At 59.6% G+C, this 24,951-nt stretch overlaps 1 protein-coding gene across 1 annotated transcript in view; it reads right to left on the reverse strand.

The window, feature by feature from the left end:
• Positions 1-24,951, reverse strand: part of PRKAG2 (protein kinase AMP-activated non-catalytic subunit gamma 2) — a 158,582-nt gene that overhangs the window by 127,942 nt on the left and 5,689 nt on the right. The window lies entirely within an intron of this gene.

A 24,951-nucleotide genomic window follows, 5' to 3' on the forward strand; every position in this document is an offset into this window, starting at 1 on the left:
TGAGTAAGAGGCGCCTGCAGAACAAAGTGCCGAGTCAGCATGGGTCTTCCATGCAAAGCATCCCCAGGAAAAAACACACGCACGCGCACACACACACACACACACACACACACACCCCGCAGCGCCCCCGGGCGCCAGACTCCCCCAGGTTGCTTACTCAGCCGGTGGTCCGGAGGTCTCCTCTTGCCCGCCCGCTGTAAGAAGCGCCGAGCGAGCTCCGCGCCCTGAGAAATCCTGCAGCCGCACTGGCTCCAAAGGCGCCGGAGAAGGGGTTTCCCGTATGGCCGTTTCTAGGGTCGGGCGGCTCCCCGAGCTGCTGCCGCTGCAACAGATGGGGGCCGGGGCTGGGCGTGTGCCCGGTCCCCAGGGCAGCGCAGCCAGCGGGCGGCAGGCGGCATGAGCTGGCCGTGGACAGCGCTAAGGGCTCGGGCCGGCGGGCTGCTGGGGACGCAGGCAGAGCGGGGCAGGCGCCCTCCCGATGGCGCTGCAGCAAACTGTCATTACCACCTGTGTGGGGCCGCCAGAGCCGGCGCGGGCTCACTCCACAGGCGGTGAGCAGGGGGAGGGCTGGGAGCGAGGTTTTTAAAAAGACAGGCAGCAGCAGGAGGAGCGGCGGCAGGGGGCCCATGAGCAGCAGCCAGGGCCTCTGGCCCCAGGTCCTCCAACCCACATGCCCCAGCCAGTCCCATCTGCCTTCAAGCCACGGCCTGTGAGTCTCTCGGAGGAAAACAGTGTGTTGGCCCCGGAAACCTGGCCTCCCTGCCCCGGGCACCGGCGCAGTTTTCTCTCGGGGAAGAACGAGGGCTGAGGTCCTTCCAGAAGGCCCTGCTAGACAAATCCCCATCTGACCCTGGGCGCCCCACGCTGACCCCACGCTGGCAAACGTGGCCCCTGATGCATTTGCCACAGCTTGTTTCCTGTGATGCTGCAGCTCTCGACACCAAGGTCTGGCTGACCCCCAGACTGCCCCTCCCAGGGCTGGCCAGTCTCAGTACAGAGGCTGCTGGGAGCACAGATTTCCCATACCAACCAGACCACCCAGGGCCCACTGCCCACCTCCTGTGGGCCTGGCAGGCTGGGCCACGGCCCCTGTGCTAATGCCTCAGGCAGCCGGCGGGCCCCCAGCAGCCCCTACCCCAGCTCTCACCGCAAGTGTCCAAACCCAGCCCACCCGAGCCCGCTCCCTGAGGTGCTAGCTCCTTACCGATATGCAGGAAGGACTCGGCCTCACTGCCTCTGTGCCTTCTCCCCCAAACTAGTGCCCCCGCCCCGTGCGGCCCTGAAGGCGGCCACGAGTGAGCCCATGGGCCTACGAAGCTCGTCCCTGCACACAGCCACTGGTGTCTGTGTCTTATATCAGATCCTGGACACCGGCACATGGTGCCCTCGAGGTGGGCAAGCTGGTCAGGAGGAAAACTGAGTCGTTAGGAGAGGAGCATCCCCCTCTCAGAGCCCCACGGCTCACCACCAAATGTGGGCTGCAGTGTTCAGCCCTGGACCTTTTATTTGATTCTTCGTAAGATCCTTTCGCTCGCTTTATCACCTTTGATGGGACACTCTTTTCATACTTGTAGCGCCTCAGAGGTCATTTCTTTTAGTTCTTTGAACACATCTGAAACCTCTCGCTTCAAAACACAGCAGCGACGTCCCTGACGTAGCCAAACAGAGAGGCCTCCTCCTCCAGGAAGCGGCTCCAGTTCCTTGAGATGACTTTGCTGGCAGGTTTGGTGCAGTAAGGGCGCTGGGCCAGAAGCAAGAAGGCAGGTGCAGAGACGTGGGCGCGTGGGGTGGACGGGACGCACTGCCATGCACCGGGGTCTGAACTCAAAAGGCAATGATGAGTTTGGGACTTCGGAAAACTGCTGGTGGGGCTGGGGGTCTGGCTTTCCGAGATTTACTGTCAGCCCAGGAGGGTAAGGAGCAGTCAAGGGGCCCATCCTGAGACCTGAGGGGTCAGCGACGTGACATGGCCTCTGAGGCCTGGCCTTGGTCCTGGCCCCAAGCAAGTCGCCTGAAGGACTCTGCTTTCTCACCAGCAGGATGCGCAGTGTGCCCCCAGGTTCTCCCAGGTTTGAGCCCCAACAGGCAGGACAGCAGCTCAGGTCCCAGCCCTGCTGGTCATTTTCCTGAGACTCTCGGTTCCTCCTGAAAAAGCCACCTGCCTGCAAATACTTGCTCAGGCCACTTCCCGGGGCGGCTCTCGGGAGAGTGGACAAGCATGCAGCATCGCTTCGGGACATGCTCAGTCATTCTGGAGCCCAAGGGTGCCGCTGGTCAGCCGGCAGGCTGAGCACAGTAGGGGCCGCCCTGCAGCCAGGCCCTCAGAGCGCCGGGGCCAGTCGTCCCAGCCAATCACAATATCTCCTCCCGCTGCTCTGGGGCTGGCCTCGCTAGGAGAGCTGGGTTGTTTTATTTTCTGTGCGCTTTATTCCAGAGCACCAAACAAGTCAGAGGGGAAAAGCCTAATTAGTTTCTCTTGAAATAGTTGGACTTGCCAAGGAAACAGGCTGCACCTTCCCAAGGGTTCAAAGGTCAGCCACCCTGGGAGACACGTGCCTGCACATGACTTATGGGGTACGAGCGTCTCTCGGCCATTCCCGCTGCCTGCGATCCCATGTCTCAGGCACCTGGTATCACAGGCCAGAGACCGGAGCAGGAACAGCTCTGTTCCGGCGTACCAGCTCCACCCGCCAATGCAGGCATGGTTTTCACCTGCGTGGACTCTGGCTCCCCAAATCCCCACTGTGCTCCAAATTCAGGCTGCCCCTCCGGGCTTGGGGTTTCTCCATATCCTCTCCTTAGAGGCTGGAAGTCAGCTCTCCTGCAGGAGAAGCCCCAGGAGTTCAGAGATGGTTTAAAACTGGAGACTCCTGTTAGCTCGGCCCTGTCGGTCTGGGGACCAGGGCACATCCCCTCGGGTCCACTGCCCCCTCCACTCCCAGGGTAATTAACCTTCCTACACACAGCTCTCGGAGCATTATCGGTACCCTCACTGACCAGAAGCACTACAAGCTCCATCCTCTGCCTGCAGAACCAAGCAGATTCCTAGCAAGGTGGACCAGGCACAGAAGCCCGTGGTTGTGGCCACCCAACCTTCCGGCCGCTTGGGCTGGCACAAAGCTGTCACCCAGAGTCCTCAGGTCCCTCGCAACCCCTGACTCAGCAGGACTGACCCCTCATTGTGCATCCAGGGTCCTCGCGGGTCTCCTGACCTCCGCTCCCCAGCCCCCAGGCTTTCCCTGCACCTGTAGGTTATGACCCAACCTCTGTCCCGGAGTTGATTTCTTAAGCGTATTTTTAGTGCTGGCATTTACACACGCTATCTCAGCCTGCACCAGATAAAGGGGCAAAACGCGACCTAGTCTATCGATCAGGACATCGTAGTTGAAGTGACTGCGTTCCAAGGTCAAGGACAACTCTGTGGCATGGCGGGGACCCAGGCCCTGCCCTCCAAAGCCTGGCTGTGGTCCACACTCCCTAACAGGCTCACGCAGACACCCCTCTTTGTTTATCTTTGCTTATATGTACCTTCCGGGTTTTTTCCCCTGTGGCTGGTTAATTGTCTGATTACAAATCAGAGGAACAGGCTCGCAGTCTGGAAGCTGCCTCAGAAACTCTGAAATGAAAGCATAAGCACATCCACAGAGCCTCTGGAGCAGTGAGGAAGGATCAGATTTTACCAAGTGTGCAAGAATGGGGTTATCGCTCCCGACGCTCTGATAGGGCGGCGCGCTGTGGTAACAGGGAATCCCACAGCAAATCAAAGCGGAGACTTCAAAGAATTACAAATGACGGGGGATGAGAGAGGAAAGTCTCAAACAACACGGTACTCCCTCAGCTGCATAAGGGACGCACAAACCTTTGCCAAACCCCACGCCACCTTCAGCCACGAGCTGAAGGCCCACAGGCTAAACGGCAAATGCTGTGTGCCCAGCTTGGCCCGGTGACTGGGTGTCACTGCAGGAATACAAAATGCAGCCTGGCAGCAAAGGGACCCCAGCCCCAAGTCCAGAGGGGCCAAAGCACCGGGCCCCTGGGTTGCAGCCCCTGGGGAAACATGCAGGTCAACAACTGTGGCCTGGAAAGGCAGAAACGCTGCTCCCCTCCCCACCCCAGGGGCTGATGCTGCCCCCGCTGGGCTCACAGGCAGCACATCTGAAGCTGTCAGATCCCAGCCAAGGCCCAGCAGCGCGGCTGGTGAGATCGGAAACGAGAGGGTCAGCCGGGCCCAGGGCCAGCCCCTGGCTGCCCTTGCGCTGCTCCTGGAAGGGGGCATCGGCTCGTGCATCCTTGGGACCTGGGGTCTACCCGGCCCAGAGGTGAGGATCGATCGTGGCACTGACCACACCCCATGGGTGGTGGCGACCGGCACAGGGCACAGCATCTTGGAGCCCTCGGTAGATCTGACAGGCCTTCAATGATGAAGCGGGGGGCTGGTCACAGGCAGGCCGGAGGGCAGGTGGCAGGGAGCGAACGCACTTCCCAGCAACCCGCGATCTCCACGCTTACTCTAAGTCCTCTCCCGTGAGCGCCCTCCTCTGCCAGGTGTCTGCCCTCACAGGCGCGGGCGCCCCGTGTGCACGCTCCCAGGCCTTGTGCATCCACGCTGTCATCTATGGACGACGAAGCCGGGGAGAGCTAGGCCATGGCGGCAGCCACAGGGGCTGGCGGCAGATGGCACCAGGCATGGGGGGGCAGGCATGGGGGCTTTGTGGGGTCAACGTAAAACAGAAGGCGCCTCAGGGAAGGGACGTGGCAAGTCTGAAGTGTCCCTCTCAGAAGGAATCAGGCGCTGACTGCAGACCAGGGAGTGGCTCTGGGGGTGCTGGGCAGTGCGGCCCTCGCCCCGGCCCAGACTCTGCATCTGGAAGCATCCTGACCCGGGGATCCTCATCCGCTGGCCCCCGCAGCCCACCTGTTCTGCTCCCCTCCTCCAGCAGCCCCGCGGCCCATGTCCACGCCGGCTGCTAAGAAAGGTGTGTGAAGCAGACCCAGGGAAGGCCTAGGCCTGGAAGCAGGCAGGGCGGGGCCTGGCCTTCAGGCCGCTGTTCTCTGACTTGGGGTGGGACTGCTCCGTGACCACAGACTCCCCGATGGCCCCCACCCCCAAATGATATACCCAGCTGCCCACCAAGCAAGGGCTGCTTCCTGGACGTGATGGACGCCACACCAGGGGCACTTCAGGGCCACTCTGTGGTCTGACACCCGCTTGTCCCTGGACTCAGGTTCGGACTGCTCCTGCTCCTTCCAGGATTCCCACAACCAACAGGCAGGTCACCGCAGGCCTGATGGACACAGAGACAGAAACTTGCATCCAGCGCCCCTCTGGGATTTGGGGTGATTTGTTATCCTAGTCACCTGGCTGACACTCGCTGCTTGTCTGCGCCCTCATTCTGCCTCCCCAGTCTGCCTCCCGCCCCTATCTAAGCTCGGGGAACTACTTGTGGGTGGAAAAGTGGGCTGGCTCTCCCTGCTCTGCTATTTGAATCACGTTGGGAAGGTCCCCTGAGGGGAGGCCGGACCCCAATACCCCAGGCAACACTGTGGTTTCCTGCAGCAAATGCATTTCTGACGCTTCTCCAACTACTCATAATTTGAGTATTGTTTTATAGCCTCAAAGTCTCTTAGAATAACGTTATGACACTCTTTTTGTAAACACCACCTTTAACCCCTACTCCAGACGCCCAGCATGTGCTTCCTCTTGGCTGATTTAATTCCACAAACACGTTTGTCCTGCGCCAGGCAGACAGGGGACAAGGGCACCGAGCTGGCGGACGCGTCCCTGCCCTTCAAGTGGGTCCGAGCTGGGGGAGCGTCCATTCAGGACCGGGACTTTTACCCCAAGGCCTGCTGTCTGGGAGCGTCCACCTGCTTCCCTGCGGCCTTAGATCTGGCCTGGCCCGCTGCCCACCCTCTCCACTGGGGCGTTGTCGTGGCCCCTTTCCTTACAGTGGGGGACGGAAGAGGGCCCAGAAGCACAGGCAAGGGGGCGGCAAATCCATGCTGCTAAGAGCCCAGCCTCAGCCTGCTCCGTTCTGGTCACTCCTCCTCCTGCCAACTGCCCCCGACGAAAGCCAGTAACCAGGCAACCAGCAGGGCCTGGCCAGCTGTCAGGTGACCGATAGCCCCGTCTGCCCTGAACTGCTTTACACCAAAAGCCCCAAATCCCAAGAACCCCAGCCCGGATGAACCAGGACAGCGGCCCCCCAATAGGCAGAGGACCCCACCCCCTCCCTGCTCCCCGGCCCTCCAGGGTCCTGGCACTTCCCGGCCCCACCCCGCCCTCCTGGCCCCCACACCCGCCTTCTCCGTCCTGACTTCCAGCTTCATTAATTTCATCCATTTCCTCTTCCCATTTTCCAGCTCTTGGGTAACTGAGGAAATTCCCTCCCACCTTTCCCTTCCTCTCTCTTTGTTTCATATATGAGGTAAAAATTTACCCTCATCACTGGAGAAGAAGACAGCCAGGACCCTGGTTATCAAGAAAAAGCCACGGGCATAAGTGAAATAGATGTTTTAAAGTGGAGTGACGCATAAAGCCAGGCCCCACCCCGGCTGACTGAGGCCTTCGGGGTCTCTGGAGGCCTCCCCGTGCTCACGCCGCCTCCACAAACACCAAGCACCACTCGAGATCACACACTGGGCTGGCCCCCGTCTCTGCATCCCTCGCCTTGCAGTGTTTTGTCATGGCAGAGCCCCCGGCCACGCAAGGCTGTGCCTGAGTCAAAGTCCACTTCGGAGGCCCGCTGCCCCCACAAGTCAGGAGCAGGGGGACTTCGGCTGGAAAGCAGGAGCCAGAGAGCAGGAGGCGGGGGACCAGCCTGACACTCCCTCCAGCCACCGGGGCACCCTGGGGTGCACGTCGCCTGAGAGGACAGCAGCCCCAACGCCTATTGCCAGAGTTCCTTGTGGAAATGCTTTAGGGTGCAGCTGGTGCTGGGAGTTTCCACTGGCCCCCGATGGGTCGAGAACCACTGCACAGGCCAAGAAAAGTGAAAGCGCGGCAGGTTGAGTGGTTGCTCGTTTTAGAGGAGCGAACAGACCAGGCCCCCCAGCGTGTCCCCGTGACGCTTCCTGGGTTGACCTGGGGCAATCCTGGACTGCTAAGCTTCTTGGGGCGACTCCCAATTCCAGGTACCCAGCCCATGGCTGTGGCCACCTCGTCCCGGGGGTGCCCTCCCGAGCCTTCCTGGGGCTGTCCTGGTGTCAGCTCCGTCGCAGGCACAGGGAACCCTGCCCCCATCCAGCCCAAAAAGGCCAGAGTGGGGACCCGGTCGGCACAGCCTGGAGTTGAGCTCACCTTGGGGCACAGGAGGAATGGCATGTGGATCCAGGCCTGGACACCACCTGTTCGGTCAAAAGCAGCTCCCCTTTCCCATCAGGTGCCCGCGGTGGGGGCCTCGCGCCTAGAGGCAGGGGGATAGCCCTCCTCTGCAGAACGCGCCCAGCCTGCCTGTGCCGGTAGGCCGAGGGGGCGCCCTGGAGTCTGAAGGCTCTACCTCCCCCTGCCTGGCCCTGAGCAACCCGGCTCTTGAGGTGTGGCATCATCCGGCTCCAGCAGATGAAGAACAAGGCTAAGGCGGCAATGGCGAAGCTCGCGAGGCAGAGGTCACAGGGCAGAGGTCACACGGCGTCAGGCAGCAGGGGCCATGCCCCTTCCACCTATCACCTCAGGTGGACTGGTCTCGCCACCCTTCTGGGAAACACTCCCGTTAGCCTCTTCCACGCAAGGTCATACCAGCCCTGTCCACAGAGCCCCGGCCAGTGGTGCGGCCACCTGCCTAGAAGGTCCACACTGCAGGAACGTCCCTGAGGAGCCCTTGGGTGAAGCCCTAGATCAGTAGCCCAGCGCGCCCTCCCGCGGGTACTGCCGCACGGGAACCGGGAGGGCATGAGCATGTGTGCATGTGCCTGTGTACACACGCGTGTACAAGTGCTCACAAGGTTTCGGGGCTGGACATCCCACCTCTAAATGGCAGGGACAGGTGGAGTCGCCGCCCGGACGGCAGACAGGCCGGTGCTGGACGTGCGGGGCAGCAGCTACCCCGACCCGCATCTCACCCCTGCCTGCCCTCTCCCGCGGGCACTGCCTGTTTCTTGGGGCAGTTTCCTGGCCCAGAGGAGAAGGCCACGGCACCCCCCACCCCCGCAGATGCCGGCCTGGGGCTCCTGGGCTGTGGGGGCCTGGTGTCCCCCGACCTGGCCCCGCGGGCCCCTCTGTCTGCGCAGCCGCAGGCTGCCGCCATGATCTCGGGCAAATGGGTTTCCGGGATGTGTCTCCTTTGACTTGGTGACGGCGAGCTCAGCAAGGGCAGGCGCGGGTTCTTCCGGGACCAAGTCTGTGGCCCGGCAGCCGATGGACACGCGGGTCAGGGCACCGCCTGCTCGCCTGGGAGAGGTACGTGCTGCTCCCCAGGGCCCCCCGCCCCTACGCACTGGACCAATGTCTACTTGGAAAAACTTTTTTTTTAAAGAATCATAAAACCAGCAATTGTGTCAGTCATGAGTCGTTACAGAGTAGCAGAAGGAAAGGCAGCGAGAAGCAAAACAGCAATGCTTGAAAGAAAGCTGCGCGCATGGCTACGTCAGGAAGTCCCGCCCTGCCCGCAGCCTGGGCACAAACTCCCTGCCGGGCCTCAGTCTCCCCCCCAGAAAAGGATTGTCCGTAAATCGGCTTCTTCTGGGCCTCCCCGGCGGCGCACAGCAGGGTTGAGCACCACGCTGTGAAGCTGTCTGCAGCCACAGGTTCGATTCCTGGCCGGCCAGGGAGAAACCCACTTGGCGGGGCAGACCTCTCCCGCCTCGCCCGCTGACCCCTCAGCAGTGTCTTCGGTCCTTCTGCCTGCTCTGCTCCCCACTCTGTCTCTGGTGAATCCTCTCACCCTCCCGCGCCTCTGATTGTACCCCAGTTCTTGTATAAATAAATTAATCTTTAAAAAAAAATCCGCTTCTTCTGCTGTTTCTCCCCGTCACCTTGCGCACCGAGGCGCCCCGGGGCACGGGAGCAGAAATGTGTGCAGCCAGGCGCTTCTGACACACTCTGGCGTGTCCCAGACTTTCCCCCGCGTGTGTCTTGCCAAGTGTATCACCTACATGATTTATTCCTTCAGCAAGGGCCTGAAGGCGTGAGAATCACTCCTCGTGCCTCAGGAGCTCCCAGGGACCGGTCCCGATGTGACCCGACACGCCTGGCTGCAGTGTCAGGGACCTGAGGTGCCCCGGCCCCCGCTATCACACCTGCACTGTCATCCCGCCCCCCCATCCCAGCCTGCTCAGACTTGCTGCAGGGAGCTGGCCCAGCTGTGTGGTGGGACCTTCCCATGGCCACGAGACCCAGGGAGCGCGGCAGGGATGGCTGAGCTCGGATGCTGCAGTAATGGTGGGGGCTCACGGGGAGACCTGGCTTCCCCCTAACAAGGCGCAGGGGGGCTCCCTCTCCCGGCTGCAGGTCCCTCACCTGCCAAATGTGACCACAGTTAAAGAATAGCAAGTGCCTGACGAATGCCAAGTCACGCGTAGTTTAGACTTCCGGTCAGAGCTCTGAGTAGGGACCCTAAAGCCACCGGAGAAAGAGGGGTCAGGGAGTGGCGGGGCATGCGGCCATGTGCTGAGGTGGCTGGTAGCAGAACACAGTTCAACTCATGTCCTCGCACCCCGTGACCCCTTGAGCATTTGGGGTCGGGGAAGCCGAGCTGGCGGTCAGCACGGAGAGCAGGCAGGCGCAGGATTCCTGGTGAGGTCCTGTTCTCGAGGGCCTGCTGAACGGCTCCGTCTCTCTATGCAAGCGTGGGTGCATCTGTGCAGTGTGAGTCAAGGCGGCGGGCGTTTGACATCCGCCGTTAGACCTCTGGGTCCATGAACTTGTGCAGATCCAGGAGCGCGGTGTAGCGGCCCCCGCTCTGGGCATCTCCCCGCATGGCAAAGCGCCCAAAGGAGCCCCCGCGCTGCTGGTGAGTTCTCTCTGGCCGAGGCAAGGTGTGGGGAGCAGCGGGGGCAGGACTCACATCCTTCTCTCCTGCCTCTGTCTCTCCAGGAGCTGGTCCTGCCGGGGCCCTGAAGCCCGAGACCCCTTGGAGCCCTCTGCTTGGGGAGGCTGCAGACCGCTACCTTCCCATCTCCGCCCCTTTCCGGGGTCTTGAATAGCCTCTGAACACCCAGACCCCCTTTCTTCTGATGCACTAGCCTGGCAAGCCCAGGTGGCAGAGTATCCACATGCTTTAGAAGATTTTAAAATGCTTCTTTCCCCTGGTGTTCCAGGTCAAGAGAAGAGGAGGTGCACCCTCTGACCTTGTCACTTGGGAGGGACCAGTTTAGGCTGACGACACGGCTGACAGGCTCACGGAGCCACAGAAGCAGCTCTGCCAGCCCCACCAAGCAATGACTCAGTGAAATCCACCAGGAGCAGCATTTACACCACAGCAATTGGCAGGCACCACAAACAGGGCTGCTTTTTCAGAGCCAGCTGTTAACCACGGCCCAGCAGCTGCCTGTGTGCAGCCGAGTGGACCCTGGACCTGCTGCGTGGGGCATACCCCACCCCCACCCCGGCTGCAAAGCCAAATCGCAGGCCAGGGAAGGCGGCTTTTGTGCACTGACCGGATGAAACCCTGCACAAACACCTTATTATATTTTGATCTCACAAAGGAGAAAACAAAACTAAGGACAATAAATAACTTGAAAGGCCAAGTTCACATTCATTGTGTGCACATCATCTTGTTTGATCTCCGCAAGCCAGGAAAACTCCTCACTGCCTGCCCAGCTGGCCCGGGCAGGCCCAGGCCCAGGTTTCCTGCTCCCACGGGTCCTCTTCCCACAGCTCCTGCAGGGAGTTCTGAATCCAAATTAATTACTGTTTAACAGGCTGTTAGGATCGTGATGGAAAGGAGATGGTGGCTGCGTGGAGGGCAGGGAGCGAGCTCGGGCACATTCAGCCACCCAGGCAAGCCTCGGGCTGGGGCTGCCAGCTGCGTAAGGATTTCCGGACCAAACTCCCGCTGGTCAGTGCTCCACGTTCGGAGCTCAGGCAGGGCTGCCAGGCACGTTCTCTGTGCACTGGGCCCCCCGGTCTGCAAGGGTCCAAGTGAGTGAGGGAGTGAAAGTGTGGTTGGGGGGTTGCTTGGTTAAAGCTCTTCGTGCCTCAGTTTCTGGGTGTCTCTATTAGTCTCTCTCCAGAGGGGCAGAAGGGCAGAGATGGAGCACGAAGAGACACAGAGGTCCATTGTGTCTGCTCCCTGTGGCGGCCATCTCTGTGTACCATGAACTGGGAACGTCAAACAACCAAAAACTATTCTTTTACTTTTTTATGCTTTTACAAAAAGTTCTGACTCGATACTGGCAGAGGTCTCCCCAAATCTGTGTGGGAGACTCCTTCCTCGCCTTACCCAGCTCCCAGAACCTGGTCCTTCTCACCCCCACATCCTCTGCCACCCCCTGGAGCTGGCAGAGAGGTGCACTGCTGGGCTGCAGGCCCCCGGCTGGGGCACAGGCCCTGGAGGGCAGGCCCAGGGCAGTGTCCGTGAAGCTCATCGCCCCTGTCACCACAGGCCAAGGGGCCCTGGACACAGGCAACTGGGGACACCCCATGTGGCAGGATTGGGTGCTGGGGGTTCAGTGATTGTTCACGCTAGGTACACTAAAAATAACCCTGGGACATTGGGCAGACACCTGGCACATCCAGGACAAGTAGGTGGGCGCCCCTACTTGAAAGTCACCTCCGGAGGGCCCTTCTGAAGAGGCATCAGACACGCTTGCGTGTTGGGACTGCGAAGCACTGATGAGAGCATAGGCCTCCTTGGGCCTCAGGGGGAATCACGTGGTGGCAATGGCCCATGCCAGAGGTGGGTGTATGCTCCTTGGGGTGTCCTGAGGCTGGAGCCAACCTCAGGTCCCCAGCCCTGCCTTCTCCTGAGCTCGCCTGCCCCTGGGGCCCTGCCCACCACTGTCCTGCCACCTCACTGGCCACCTGCCAGCTGGGGGCCCAAGGCAGCCAGGGGGTTCAACTCCACATAGACTGTGGATCTGGGGACGGGGCAAGATAGGGAAGATATCATGCGGCAGTGAGTCTGACAGTGGGGAAGCAGAGCCGGCTGGGAGCGCCACCCCGGCCTCCCTCCCAAGGCCGCCCCTCCACCCCCGTCCCCTCCACACCCTGAGGGTCTGCAGTTAGGAGGCCCGTGAAGCTGGGCGAGACACCCTCCTCCAGGGACAACTGTCCCCTCGTGGCTTTTCAGGCCTAGTGGGAAGCGCTGAAAGCAAATAAACACAAAGCCAGAAACGGAAGCGGCCTGTGCCGGCGCCCGGCTTGTTTGTGGCCATCACTTGGCCGCCTTCCTGGGAGAGGCCGGCCCCGCGCAGGCAGGGCGGTGAGCTTCCTGCTGCCTCCGCGCACGGGGCCTTCTGCCCAGGGCAGGCAGGTTTTCCCCGCTGAGGCCGGCAAGTGTGGGGCCTCTGGCAAACAAGTCACTTCTGCTTCTGCTGCGCTGCTTCCCCTTTTCTGGAAACGGCTGCCGGCCCCTCCCCGCACCCCGGCGGTGGCAGCTGCCGTCCCGCAGGCCAGTTGTGGGCGACTTGTTTTTTCTGAGGCCGATGTTGTTTCTCTCCAGAGTTGGACAGAGATGGAAATTTCCGTATTCCCCTGTTTAGCAAAAATTACAGGCTTTTGGTTTCATCATCACTGTCAAACCACAACCCGTGAACCCTTGCCTCCCCGAGGAGCCTAAAGGGAAACATGTGCCTGGGCTCAGGGCAGAAGCTTCTGGAAAAGTGGATTGAAGGCGCTCCCTGTTACAGATTCCCTTCACCCCACCCCCCACCCAAATGTCCAAACATCCTACTCTGGATTACTGGCCCCCGTGAACTGTGTGCACCTCCAGTCCCGTCTCCTCCAAACACACTCACCTCCCTCCCCTGGCAGCAGACAGGGAGGGCCTGGGCCTGCATCACCCAGGAGGGGCTGGCCTCCCTCCCTCGGGGGAGTGGCTGCCCGTGAGCCTCCGGCCCTGGGCTGTCTCCCGCCCTCCCCCACGTCTGGATCAATATGCCTAAGTGTGGATCAATAAGCAGAACTGGAGAGAAGACGCCTCCTCGGCCACAGCTGCCCAGTGCCTGCAGACTTGGGCCAGCTCAGGCTGAGCTGAAATCCTGGGCAGACCACGCAGGCAGGCACCTCCCGCCAGCACCAGGTCACGCCCAGGGCATGGGATAAACGCTCCCGTTGGCTCTAGGACGCGCTGGGGTCGCTGAGGCTGGCGGGCCGGAGAAGGCAGCCTGTGGGCTACAGAGCTCTGCGGAGGGGCGATGCTGCTGCCCCTAGGACCAGTGGGGAGCCCTGAGCAGGTGCTGACCTTGAGGGCCCTTCCACCTCCCAGAAAGCCGGTTCCGGCTCTTCCTCTCCCACCCAGACCCCACATGGTCACGGTCCCACGTCAGTCCTCGGCGCTTGTCCCCGTGCCCCCGGCAGAAAGCGCCAAGAGAAGCCACCTGCGGTCACTGTCTGTTCAACCTTTTGCAATCGGTGACCCTGTCAACAAGGTCTGTGCGTCCCCGGGCCCTGCACCTTGAAAAGGGCAGTCGCGTCCAGAAAAGGGAGAGGAACCCTCGGCCTCAGCAAAGAGGGACGAGGCGAAGCAGCCGAGTTGGCACTAAGATGATGTGCGTTGTTACGACCCCGCTGTCGGAGGCGGCTCACGTGTGCGCTCTGCGTGTGATCCGCTCATCCATCTTAGATGCCAGATGGTCAGCTGTTAGGTTAAATGCCACGAGATGATCATTTCTGAGATTTCATAAAATGGTGGTTACTGGGTGGCTCGTGCGGTTTAGACCTAATGTTATTCACTGCCTGGTGCCCCCTGGGAGACGGGGCAGGAGGAGACGGACGTGACTCAAACCCAGACCTTCTCGCCGCCCAGCCAGGCCCGTCCTGCAAGCCGTGGTGCTTCCTGCCCCAACCTCGCAGAATCCCAGCCCCCTGCTGCCCCCGACGGGGAGCCCGGGCCCCAAGTCTGCCTGAGGCCCCATGGTGCATGCTGCAAGCCCAAGGCCTGTCCACCTCTTTCTACCCCTGGTCACTTCCTGTTTAACAATGGCCATGCCACACCTGACCTGGCCCTCGGGCCACTGTCATTTCCTTTTTTAAAGATCACATTAGAAATGAGCCTGAGGGCCTGCCCAGGGGCGCAGCGATTGAGCGCTGGGTTGCGAAGCTGCCCGCAGCCTCTGCAGTGCTGGTTCGATCCCCGGCCGCTCCCCGGCCACCAGAGGAGGGTCCCACATGGCGCGCAGACCTCTCCTGCCGCCTGCTGCTCCCCTCAGCAGTGTACCTCGGTCCTTCTGCCTGCTCTGCTCCCCGCTCTGACTCTGGTGAATCCTCTCACCCTCCAGCGCTTCTGACTGTACCCAGTGCTTGTATAAATAAATAAATCTTAAAAAAAAAAAAGAAATAAAATCTCATTTTTAAAAGAAAAAAAATGAGCCCGCAAGAAGTTTGATTCAAGCTGCAAATTCCAGAAAATTGAACCAAGTACATTATATGTTCTCTAGTCTGTGTGTGCATGTCTACATCTTCATCTCTCTCTCTTTCCTCTTTGCACACACACATGCACACACACACACGCATGCATGCACACGCATGTGAGCCTGAGGGTAGCCTGGTGCTCCAGTTCCATGCAGACCCGAGAACCCAAAGCCCAGGCCTGCCATCAGTGCTTGTGCATCCCATGGAGGCAGATTCTGGTCCCCTGCAAGGCTCCAGGAGGAGCAGGGAAGGAAGGATGGCCACTCAAGGGCCCCCGGGCTTCAATGGGCTGCACTGGCCCCCTGAGCAACACCCGCAGGCTTGGGCCATCCTGCCTCATTTGCTCAGAGGAGAGGGGGAACACTCAGCTGTCCTGGCTTGCAGGCCTGGAGCACTGGCTCTGCCTTGGGACTGGGGCTGCTGGGAATAAGGATTCCATCTGCCCACCCTGCCTCTTGTGATCCCCAAACCCAGCCCTTCAGGAGAGACAATAGTGTGTCATCCACAGTTGAGGAACATATAGGCAGAGAGAGAGGGCGGCACCAGCAGGGGACAGCCTCGCTGTCCAGCCTGTGATGGCCACAGGGCCCTGCTCCTTCTGGCTGTGGTTGGGCATCCAAGCCAGGTGCCAGCCACCCCACCATCCACATCCACTGTCCACAAGGACTGTCCACACCCCACCATCCACACCCCACCATCCATACCCACTGTCTACACCCATTGTTATATCCACTGTCCACACCCACTGTCCACACCCACCATCCACACCCCACCATCCACACCCACTGTTTACACCCACTGTCCACACCCACTGTCCACACTCCACTGTTTATACCCACTGCCTACACTGTACTGCCTATACCCAACTGTCAAACACCTCAGGGCACATAGCACTGTGCACACCCACACTCTATACACACCGATCTACACCCGCCACCCACACTCCGTCACACACACCCGCATCTGCTCTTCTGCCATGGGCATTGGGACTTGCGCGCCAAGGAGACAGCAGGGAGATCAGGTGCGTGTGGGATGTGCCGTCAGGGAGGCGTGCAGGCGGGGGCGGGAGGAGGGGGTGTAGGCGGGCGGCAGGGACAAGAGGCCGGGAACGGGCCCAGCTCCACACCTGCCACTCTTGGCCACAGCAGGGGTTCGTGGGCGGGGGTCTGAATAGGTTTTATTGGTCCCAATGACACCGGTCCACACCCGTCCCCCTGACGAGAGGGGTGCTTCGTGCAGCGAGGTGAGCGTGCGAAGGAGGAAATGGACGGTCACGCCAGGAGGGGGTTCGGGGCTGAGGCTGCACCCCATGCCGAGATCTACGCTTGCAGCCCATGGGCCGCCCGCTGCACTAAGGGTCATGTCCACATGTGAAGAAGAGGACACGCTCACGGTGGCCGCTGTCCACTCACCCTCCCAGCAGCCCACCCCTGGGAGGGCAGTTATTCCACAGAGGAAGTGGCCGAGGGTCAGGGAAGCGGGGAGGGGGTCCCCTGGAGACCTGGCAAGAGGGAGGCCATGTCCCCAACGGCCGCCTTGTCACCAGACAGCAGGGACGGGAGACATGTGGTGTCCACTGCCCAGGCGGCAGCTCTTCTGCTGCATCCCAAGCCAGGGGCAGACAGTTCAGCTTCTGCCCACCCCAAGGTTGGGGGCGGGGAAGCCTCACAAGGCAAAGAGTCACCCACACCTGCTTCAGGCTGCCCCACCCCGTGTCCCTTGGGCAAGTGATCCTGCCTATTTGAGCGTCTATTTCCCCAACAGTTAAATGGGGGCAACACCACGAACCAGGCAGCGAGGGGGGGGGGTGCGGCGGCTGAGCAGCGAGCGCACGAAGGAGGCCATCACCAAGGCCGCGAGGGGACCTGGTAGTCTGCGAGGTGCAGGGACAGGTGTGCCAGGGACGTGCGGGCCAGGGCTCCGGGCTGGCGCAGCCATAGGGAGGGGAATTGGGTCAGAAGGCAGGTTTTTCAAGCCCAGTGAAACCTCACCCCAGAGAAACCCAACAAAGGATGGGAAGAGTCACAGGGCAGGGAGCCAGGAGACAGCGCGCCCGAGAAACTCGGCGGGGGGGAGTGGCGGCAAGGGAGACAGAGGTGAAGGGGTGAATCGAGGTGCCCCCACCCAGCGTCTCAAGCCTGCAGCGACTGCTTGCAGCTTTGAGAACAGGTGGCCCTTTCTCGGGGTCCCAAGACACCGGCCAGTATAATTATTGGAAAGCAACATTAAGACCCAACCCCCGCCCCCCACCCCCGAGCCTCCATCCTCCACCAGCCCCGGCCTGACCACCGCTGCAGACAGGGCTCACTGAGGACGGGCGCTGGGGGTCGGCCCGGGCCGGGGCGGGGGCAGGGAAAGTCCACCCGCACACGCAAGACCAGGTGGGGTCAGGAGGTGAAGAAGGCATTTCTTCTGCTGGGCGACATCCCGGACCCTGGCCCTGCTGAGGCCACTGAGGCACACAGGCTCAGGGCTGGGTTCTCCTGCCACGGGCAGCTCTGCCCAAGGCAGACCCATGAGCAGCTCGGGGCCCAAAATAAAGACTTCACTCAGCATCTCGGCCATAACAGGGGCTGGGGGCAGACACACGTCCCGGCACGCATAACTGGGGGTCACCTTGCCTCAGCAGCCAGGGCTCAGGGGCTGGCTGGCTGGGTTGGGAGACTGACCGGGCAGAGTCCCGTCTGTGGGACGGGGACAATCACTGCATCGGCTCCTGCGTGGGGGGCTCACGCAAGCGGACGCACCCCATGCTGGCATGCGCGGTGCTGCGGGTGCGGGGATGTTTCTGCGCTCCCCTGCCACTTCCTTTCCCTGCAAGCAGACCTGGAGAGTCACCTGAACCACGGGCCCCGGGTGCACAGAGGACAGGCACCCCTGCTTCCTCGCCCGCCCACTCAACGCTGACCTTCCTGTCCCGTCCTGGGAAGGAATGGGTGGAGGAGACATTGGGGCTGCGCTCCTTGTGCTGTTCCATAAAGGGGCCAGCTGGCTGGACAAGCCTCCCTGCCGCCGCCTCAGAAAGGAAAGGCTCAGCTCCCAGCTCCCAGCACAGCTCAGCAGCCACCCTTGTCAATACTGCCCAAAGGCAGCCACCCTGCCTGGCGGGACAACCTCATCTAACGCAGGACTACCTGCCAGTACATCTTTGAAGGGTCAACCAGGCCTTCTCTCCAGACTGCATCCCTTGCATGCAGCTTAGCCCCCCCAACCTCAGAGTCACCTCAAATCTCCCCGGGTGCTGGTGAACATCCCACTGCTCGCCCCATCTCTGTGTCTGCTCACCGGAGCCCCAGCTGCTGGCTAGGAAGGCCAAGGAAACGTCCGACATCTTGGAGAGCCGAGACACAGGGAGACTAATTTAGGCTTTTCTCCTGGGTGCCCTGGGGCCTCCCGTTGTCTCCCTCTCCAGTGTTTCAATGAGGTTCCCTAGAAGGGGACCAGGTGGCCTTGGTGGACCTGTGCCCACCCACAGTTCCCCCAACTCTGGAATTCTCAGTGGCCCCTGCTCCTTCCTCTCCCTTCTCCCCGACACTCGCTTTGGGGGAGGGGGTGGGTCGAATCGCCCCTGGTGCCACTGCCCTGGAGGATGTGATGATGTCCTAACTGCCTGCCTGGGCCTCCCTCTGGGCTTTCCGTGGCTCCAGAGTTCTCTAAAGGTGAGACAGGCTTGGCTTGACCTGAGCTTCAAAACCAAAGGAACCTGCACAGAAGCTGGAGCAGTATTTGGGGGTGCCCTCTCTGTGGGGTGCACTGGTGCTGTGAGGGGTCTGAAGACGTGTGGAACATAAACTCCGCCCAGGAGTCTAGATGGAGGGGCCCAGCCTCCTTCACCCCCCGCCCACAAGGCCAGTCCAGTCTGGCCGGCCCTCTCCATCAGAGGAGTCTGAAGACTCTCAGACCACAGAAAGTTTGGGGACCCATGTCCCCAGAGGAGCAGCTACACAGGAGCAGGGTCTCTTGAGTCTGTCACAGCTCAGGCTCAGAGCAGTGGCCCGGCAGCCAGGGGACGCGGTGCGGGCAGCATGTGGGGCGGTGCATCCTGCAGCCGACTGGCCCGAAGCGGGACAGTGGCCCTCGCCGGGGAGTGGGGAAGCCCCAGGGGCATGGGCACACGGGGTGGTCATGCTGCCTCTCCCCAAACTGCAGTGGGAAGACCTGCGTGAGCAGGACAGCATGTCTGGATGGCGCCCTGAGGTGCAGCCTCAAGATGAAAGGCAATGATTAGTCACTGTCCTCGGCGGGCAGGCCCTGCTGAGCCTTCGGCAAGACAGTCACTGCACACCACCGAGGGAAGGTGCCTCACAGCTCCGGAGTCAGCAGAGCGGCTCCAGAGAGAGGCCTCAGGCTCCAGAGCCCCCAGCAGCCTCCTGGCTACCCCCGCCTGCGGCCCCGTGCCCAGAACTCGGGCACCTGCTGGGCCTGCTCTCACCCGCCAGCCCCAGGTCTGAGTAGCTGGGACACTTTGCCCTTTTCTCTGCGCCTGCTCAGCCACAACCCAGCGGAGTGACCTCCCCTCCCCTAACAGCGACACACCGCCCTGTCCTACAGGGTCACAAGCAGCGGCTCAGACCCCTGGGCAGCCGCCTAGCCTCCCACCTCCTAGCCCGCTGGCCTCCCCAGAATGGAGATGACAGGCCCTTGGGTGCAGGAGCCACATGCCCGGGGCCTTGAGCGTGGAGCCTGACCTCACCTCGCCAGCTCAGAACAAGAGGACACGGGCGAGCCACCCATCCCAGGACCAGCAGGGGCACGACTGGGGTCCAAGTGCCCGCCGAGGTCCATACACTCATTCCTGGGCGTCAACCAGGAGAGCACTACTAGATGGCAGTGGCCCCAGGGGAGGACAAAGGCGCAGCACTGGGCAGCTGCACCCTGCCTGCCGGGCTCCTACCCCGCCAGACCCCACGTGTCCTCAGCCCGCCGGCCTCTCCCTGGTGGAAACACCGTGACTGCACCTGGTGAAAGCGTGACGAGGGCAAAGCGTCCCCGCGTGTCCACACGGAGAGGCCACCTCCAACAGAAAGAATAAAATTGCTTTTAGTGGGACCACCCCAGAAAACATGGAGTGGGGCATCGGCCATGGCTATGTTCTGGGGGCGTCTTCCCCGAGCCCCTTTAGAGGGGAGGGGGAACCAGCGTTTCCACAGGGTTCTGGGTGGTTTTGCCTCCAGCATCTTCACTGCAGAACCAGCGGTCAGGCAGCTCTGCCCCAGGAGAGGGAGGCGCCACGGCAGACGAGGGACGCTCCGAAGGGACACCATCCAGCGTGGGAAGCCAGCAACGGGATTTTTTAGAAGACAAGATGAGACACATTTTGAAGCGCGTGCTGGCGGGTGCAGCGCTGGGCGCCGAGCTGGTGTCCTCTCGGGGCCTCCCGCGTTTTGCTGGTTGACGAATCACGCGCTGGTGGGTATTTCTCGATGACCAAACTTGCCGAAGTGCATAACCCAGAGTGTCGCGCGGGGCGGGTGCCGCGCTATCAGAAAGTGATGGCGCACCCCCTGGCGAGGAGCTGGTTTCTCACTTCACGCACAGACACGCGGGCCCCAGTTCTTTTCTCTTACTGCAAATTCTCCTTCGACCAGTTAGGCAGCGAAAGCACCCACGGTGAAATGCTCCCGTCAAACCCCCAGGCCCAGGCCCTAGTGTCCTTCCTCCTCCCCAGGCCCTCTGAGGTGGGGGTTACACGTGGGCAAACCCGGCGAGCAGGGCCCTGCCGACCGCCTAAGATGGCCAGGGCAGACGTGCTCCAGTCGCACCTGGCCTTGGACGCCCGACCTGCGCCCCCACACACCACCTTGCATGGGGGGACAGCATCACGTCCTCCTGCCCACCGGTGACTGCGGGCTGGGCCTGCCCCCATGGCGGAGGGCGCCTCCTCTGCCTCTACCGCCCGGCCTGCCCTCAGCATCTGTGTCCGTGCAGGGGCCAGACGGGCTCCCAGCCCGAGGACTCTCCTGCCCTCTGAACACCTCCCGGCCCCGCGAGGACACTCTCACTGGTCAGTTAGCCCAGCAAAAAGCCCAAGCGACTCTCCCAGGTGGGAGATGAAGGGAAAAAACAAACAAACAACAAACAGGCCTATTCCTGAACCAACAAGAGACCGTCTGCCTGATTTCTCTTGGCCACAGCTGACTCCCATAGGATTTGTAAGTCATCGGTTCGCCCAGATTTTCTTTTTTTTTTTTTTTTTTTTCTTTTATAGAGGCATGTTTTATTTATTTATTTGTTTGTTCGTTTGTTTTGTTTGTACATGCACTGGGTACAGTCAGAAGCGCGGGAGGGTGAGAGAATTCACCAGAGCCAGAGCGGGGAGCAGAGCAGGCAGAAGGACCGAAGTACACTGCTGAGGGGAGCAGCGGGAGGTAGGAGAGGTCTGCGCGCCATGTGGGACCCTCCTCCGGTGGCCGGGGAGCAGCCGGGAATCGAACCGGCGCCGCAGAGGCAGCGGGCAGCCTCGCAACCCAGCGCTCAACCGCTGCGCCACCGAATGAGTCCATGGAGCTAACGAAGCACTGGCATTCTCACCTTGCTCCTTCCCGCTGTGGAGGGTTGGCGTTGGCTCTGCTGCACCAGTCAGGGCGGGCTGTGTGGGAGTGGTCTCCGGGGGTCGGGCCAGAAGGGCCTGGATGTCGGCCATCCTCCAAGGAGGGTGTGGTCTAATTAAGGAGACTGAGGCTGGGCCCTCTTTGCCGCAATCTGGAACAACTCTGAAGGGTCATCCTAGATCCAGAATGTTCCAGGGGTCAGCAGGCCTCTGTCTTGACTGCTTCACGGTCCAGTTCTCCTCTGCCCTGCTGGGTGTCCTGTCCTCCCCCGACACTGAAGGCCACCGCTGAGGCTCGGCTCGCTGACGAAGGCTAACTTCCAGGTGACGGCAACAAGGGCCGTCGGAAGGGGAGATGTTTCACTCGAAACATCGCCAGAGTTGTCCATGCAGCCTTGCACTTCCTGTGGTTATATATCCCATGACTGCAGAACTGGCCTGCCGTTGCCTGGGGTGGCCACATCTGGAGGAGGACATGGATGGAGAGGGGACGCGGACCGCCAACCTGGTCTCGCTCCTCACTGCCCACCGCCAACGTCTGGAGCCAGCGCAAAATGGACCTGCTTGGCAGCCATCTCTGACCTAGCTGAAGAGCAAGTATCTCTGGCAAAGAGCCAGGAGGGCCAAACAGGCGGGACAGCAGCCCCTAGCCCTGTCCTTCTCCGGGGCAGGGATGCCTGCTTGCCAGAGTGTCCTCTTCCCAGTGTGCCTCGCGGGAGAACCTGAGTCCCCGCCCCCCACCCGTGGTGCCATGGTCAGTCCTGTGACTTGTGCAAGCCACTTAAGCTTCAAGGCCACCTTCTTGTTCTCAAAGGGTCCACGGGGCAGCTGCCCCCTCTGGCTCCCAGGAGTCACTTCTGCACCTGGCAGGGAGTCATCTGGCAGAGTTTCTCCCTCAAACCAGTTAGGAACTGCTGCCAACATTTGTCTCTGTCTTTGAGCCGAGAACATTCTACTACCTGCGGCCCAAGTTCACCAAGCGCCCCAGCCCTGCCCCAGGCCCACCGCTGGCATTTCCAGGGGGGCGGGCCAGTGGAGGGTAGGGGAGAACAAGGAAAGACTCAGATCTTGGGGAAAAAGCTGTCAAGGAGCTGTGGGTGGTGGATGCGCCGGCTTCCTGGCCTGCCCCGCCCTCTCTCTGCACTGCTCCCAGCGCCCCGCTAGCCAGGAGCGGGGGTCCCCTGAGTGCTGGCCCACACATGCTGGGGGGAGGGACCTGCTGCGTTCGGTCCCTGTGGTCACCACAGCCGCAAACAGTGTGGTTTAAATTACAGAACGTCAAAGAAGGCCACAACAATTAAGGTTGTGTTACTTGCTTTTACTTTACACTAGGTAGTGGGCACAAAGCAAATCTCCTTAATAAAGTTGACAATTAGCTTCACTCAGAACATTTTTAATAATGCACATAAAAAAAAAGTATTCATCTTACAAACTGTTCTGCATGAATTGGTACTGCTTAAGGCCCAAAGTAACAGTATATAGACCTTTTTAGTTTCAACTCAGCCTTTATATTTGAAAGCATTTGTATTGCTTTGAATTTATCAAGTTTTTGTTTGTGAAATTCGTAGCTATGTTTTCTTCCAACCAAATGTCTAGAGACTTGTTTGATTGCCCTACCATGAAGATACTTTACTTCCCTCCTTTTTTCTTTATTTCATTTTCCTTTAATAACTTATCATGTTCTGTTTTCACGTTTTGCTTTTTCTTTCCATATATTATACTAATTTGGAAAGTCAGTAAAACTGTCCAAACCTTAGTTATTTTAGTAAGGTACTTGTAATTAAAATACATGAGAACTACAGTCACTAATTCTACTGTTTTAAATATTAGGAGATAAACAACATGGCTTATATGAAAACTCTGAGCAAGTTAGTGTTTGTCATTATCTGTAGTGTTCTGAGTAGTTATCTTAATGCTTAGTCTGCAAAAATAATGACTTAGATGTCCAATTTGCTTTCATTTATCAAACATGTTCACCATGGGATGATGTCTATAAAATCAGATACTGTTAACTTAGAGTAGGTTCTAATAAAAGTTGTGAAAACTTAAAAAATAAATAAATAAATAAATTACAGAACGTATCCCCAAATCCAGGGGTCGGCCCGGCCCTGCTTTCTATGAAAAAGGCAGGGGAAGGCCCCATCTCACCCCTGCTGCTTCTCGTGACCCAGCATCCCTTGGCTTGTGGCCTCATTGCTTCCTCCTTACATGACCTTCACACAGTCTTCGTGATCTTTCATAATCTTCAGTGATCCTCATGTAGTCTTGATCCTCACGTGATCTTCACATGACCGTCATCTTCGTGAGACCATCACACGGTCTTTAGTGATCTCCAGCTATCACCAGCGACCCTCATGTGATTGTCATGAGATGCCACGTGACCTTCACATCACGTGATCACCAGCAATCCGTGGTCATGTGATCCACACTTGGCCTTTGCTAGAGTAATTACATGTCCTCATGTGGTGCCACGTGTTCTCCATGGGGTCATCATGTGCTCTCCATGAGACATGATCTTCACATCACATGATCTTATGGAACTCACATGATCTTGGTGTGAATCTTCCACGTGTTTTTATCCAATTTTCTCTCTTCTTCTAAGAAAACCAGTCACATGGGCTTCATGGCCCAGCTGACAAGCGCATCTTCTTTACTAATTCTTTGTTTATCATATTAACTTTAAGTATCTATTTACGCCCAGAAGCTGCTGTTAAACCTTTTCTTACAATCTGTAATTACACCTCCACCCTCTTCTCCAGCCCTGTTCCTTCCCACCCCAGACCTCGCCCTTAACCCTCAGCAAAACCAAAGTGTTTGCAGTTCTCAGAAAACAATTTGCCACTTCATGCCTCGTGTCTCTGCCCTGGTCCCTTCCACCTGCAACAGCCACCCCAGCTCCTTGTCCTGCCTGACCTCCAGCCCCACCATCACTGACTAATTACTTCTGCAAAGACCCTGGGTCCAAGGTCACAGTCGCAGGGACCAGAGTCAGTGCCTCAACATAGCGGGGAGAAACCACAACCCATCTCTGTATTTTCAAAACCACCAGAGTGCTAGATGCAGGCTCCGGAGCTGGCTGATGGCTCCCGGCCCCAGGATGCTCGGGCCCCGCAGGCTCCAGCTCTTCACCCCTCCAGTTCTCCATCTACAAGCTGCAGAGGTGGTGCCCCACTTTCTAAACCCCCCCACCCCGGGCCTGTATGGTCTTCCTCCTGCTCAAATGGAGCTGGCTAGGTGCTCCCCTGCAGGAAGGGCGGGTCCTGGCTGTGCCCCAGGCAGGAGGCCGCTGGGGCCGAGGCCGTCTCACAGCTCTGACCTGGTCTCAGCCTCGTGGAAAAAGGTGGGGTTTCTGGGGCACCAAGAGCAGATAGGTCTTTGTTATATACTCGTCAGCAACTTGGTTGCCAGATCAGAAAATATCAAAACACAGAGGGCCTGGCAGAAGCCACAGAGCCCAGATAATATCTGATTGGTCTGGGACAAGCCATCAGTTGGCAGAGAAGGGTTTCCTTCTCTGTCAACAGGAAGAAAGGATGGAGATCAAATTCTTTCCAAAGTAGAGCGAAGGAGACACAGATGGACTGACCCAGGGCTGAGTGAGCAGCGGCACGCGAGGTGCCCACAGGGGAGGCACCGCCAACTCATAGCCACCCACTTCCTCCATCCAGCAGCAGACACTGAACTGGGGGCCCCTGAGAATTCCCTGGGGTTAGGCATTGGGGACACAGCCTAGCTCTTGGCACTCCTCTGTGCATCCTGGGGTAAATTCACAGTCAATTAACCAAGCAGAGTAAGGACTCTGCCCCAATTTGGCTGCTCAGTATTTCACTGCCTTTGCTCTGCATCTTAAAAGACAAAATTTCGACACTTGTTTGGGCGTCAAGATGGG

Source organism: Talpa occidentalis, unplaced genomic scaffold, assembly GCF_014898055.3.
Source record: "Talpa occidentalis isolate TD23 unplaced genomic scaffold, MPIMG_talOcc4v2.1, whole genome shotgun sequence".
NCBI lineage: Eukaryota > Metazoa > Chordata > Mammalia > Eulipotyphla > Talpidae > Talpa > Talpa occidentalis.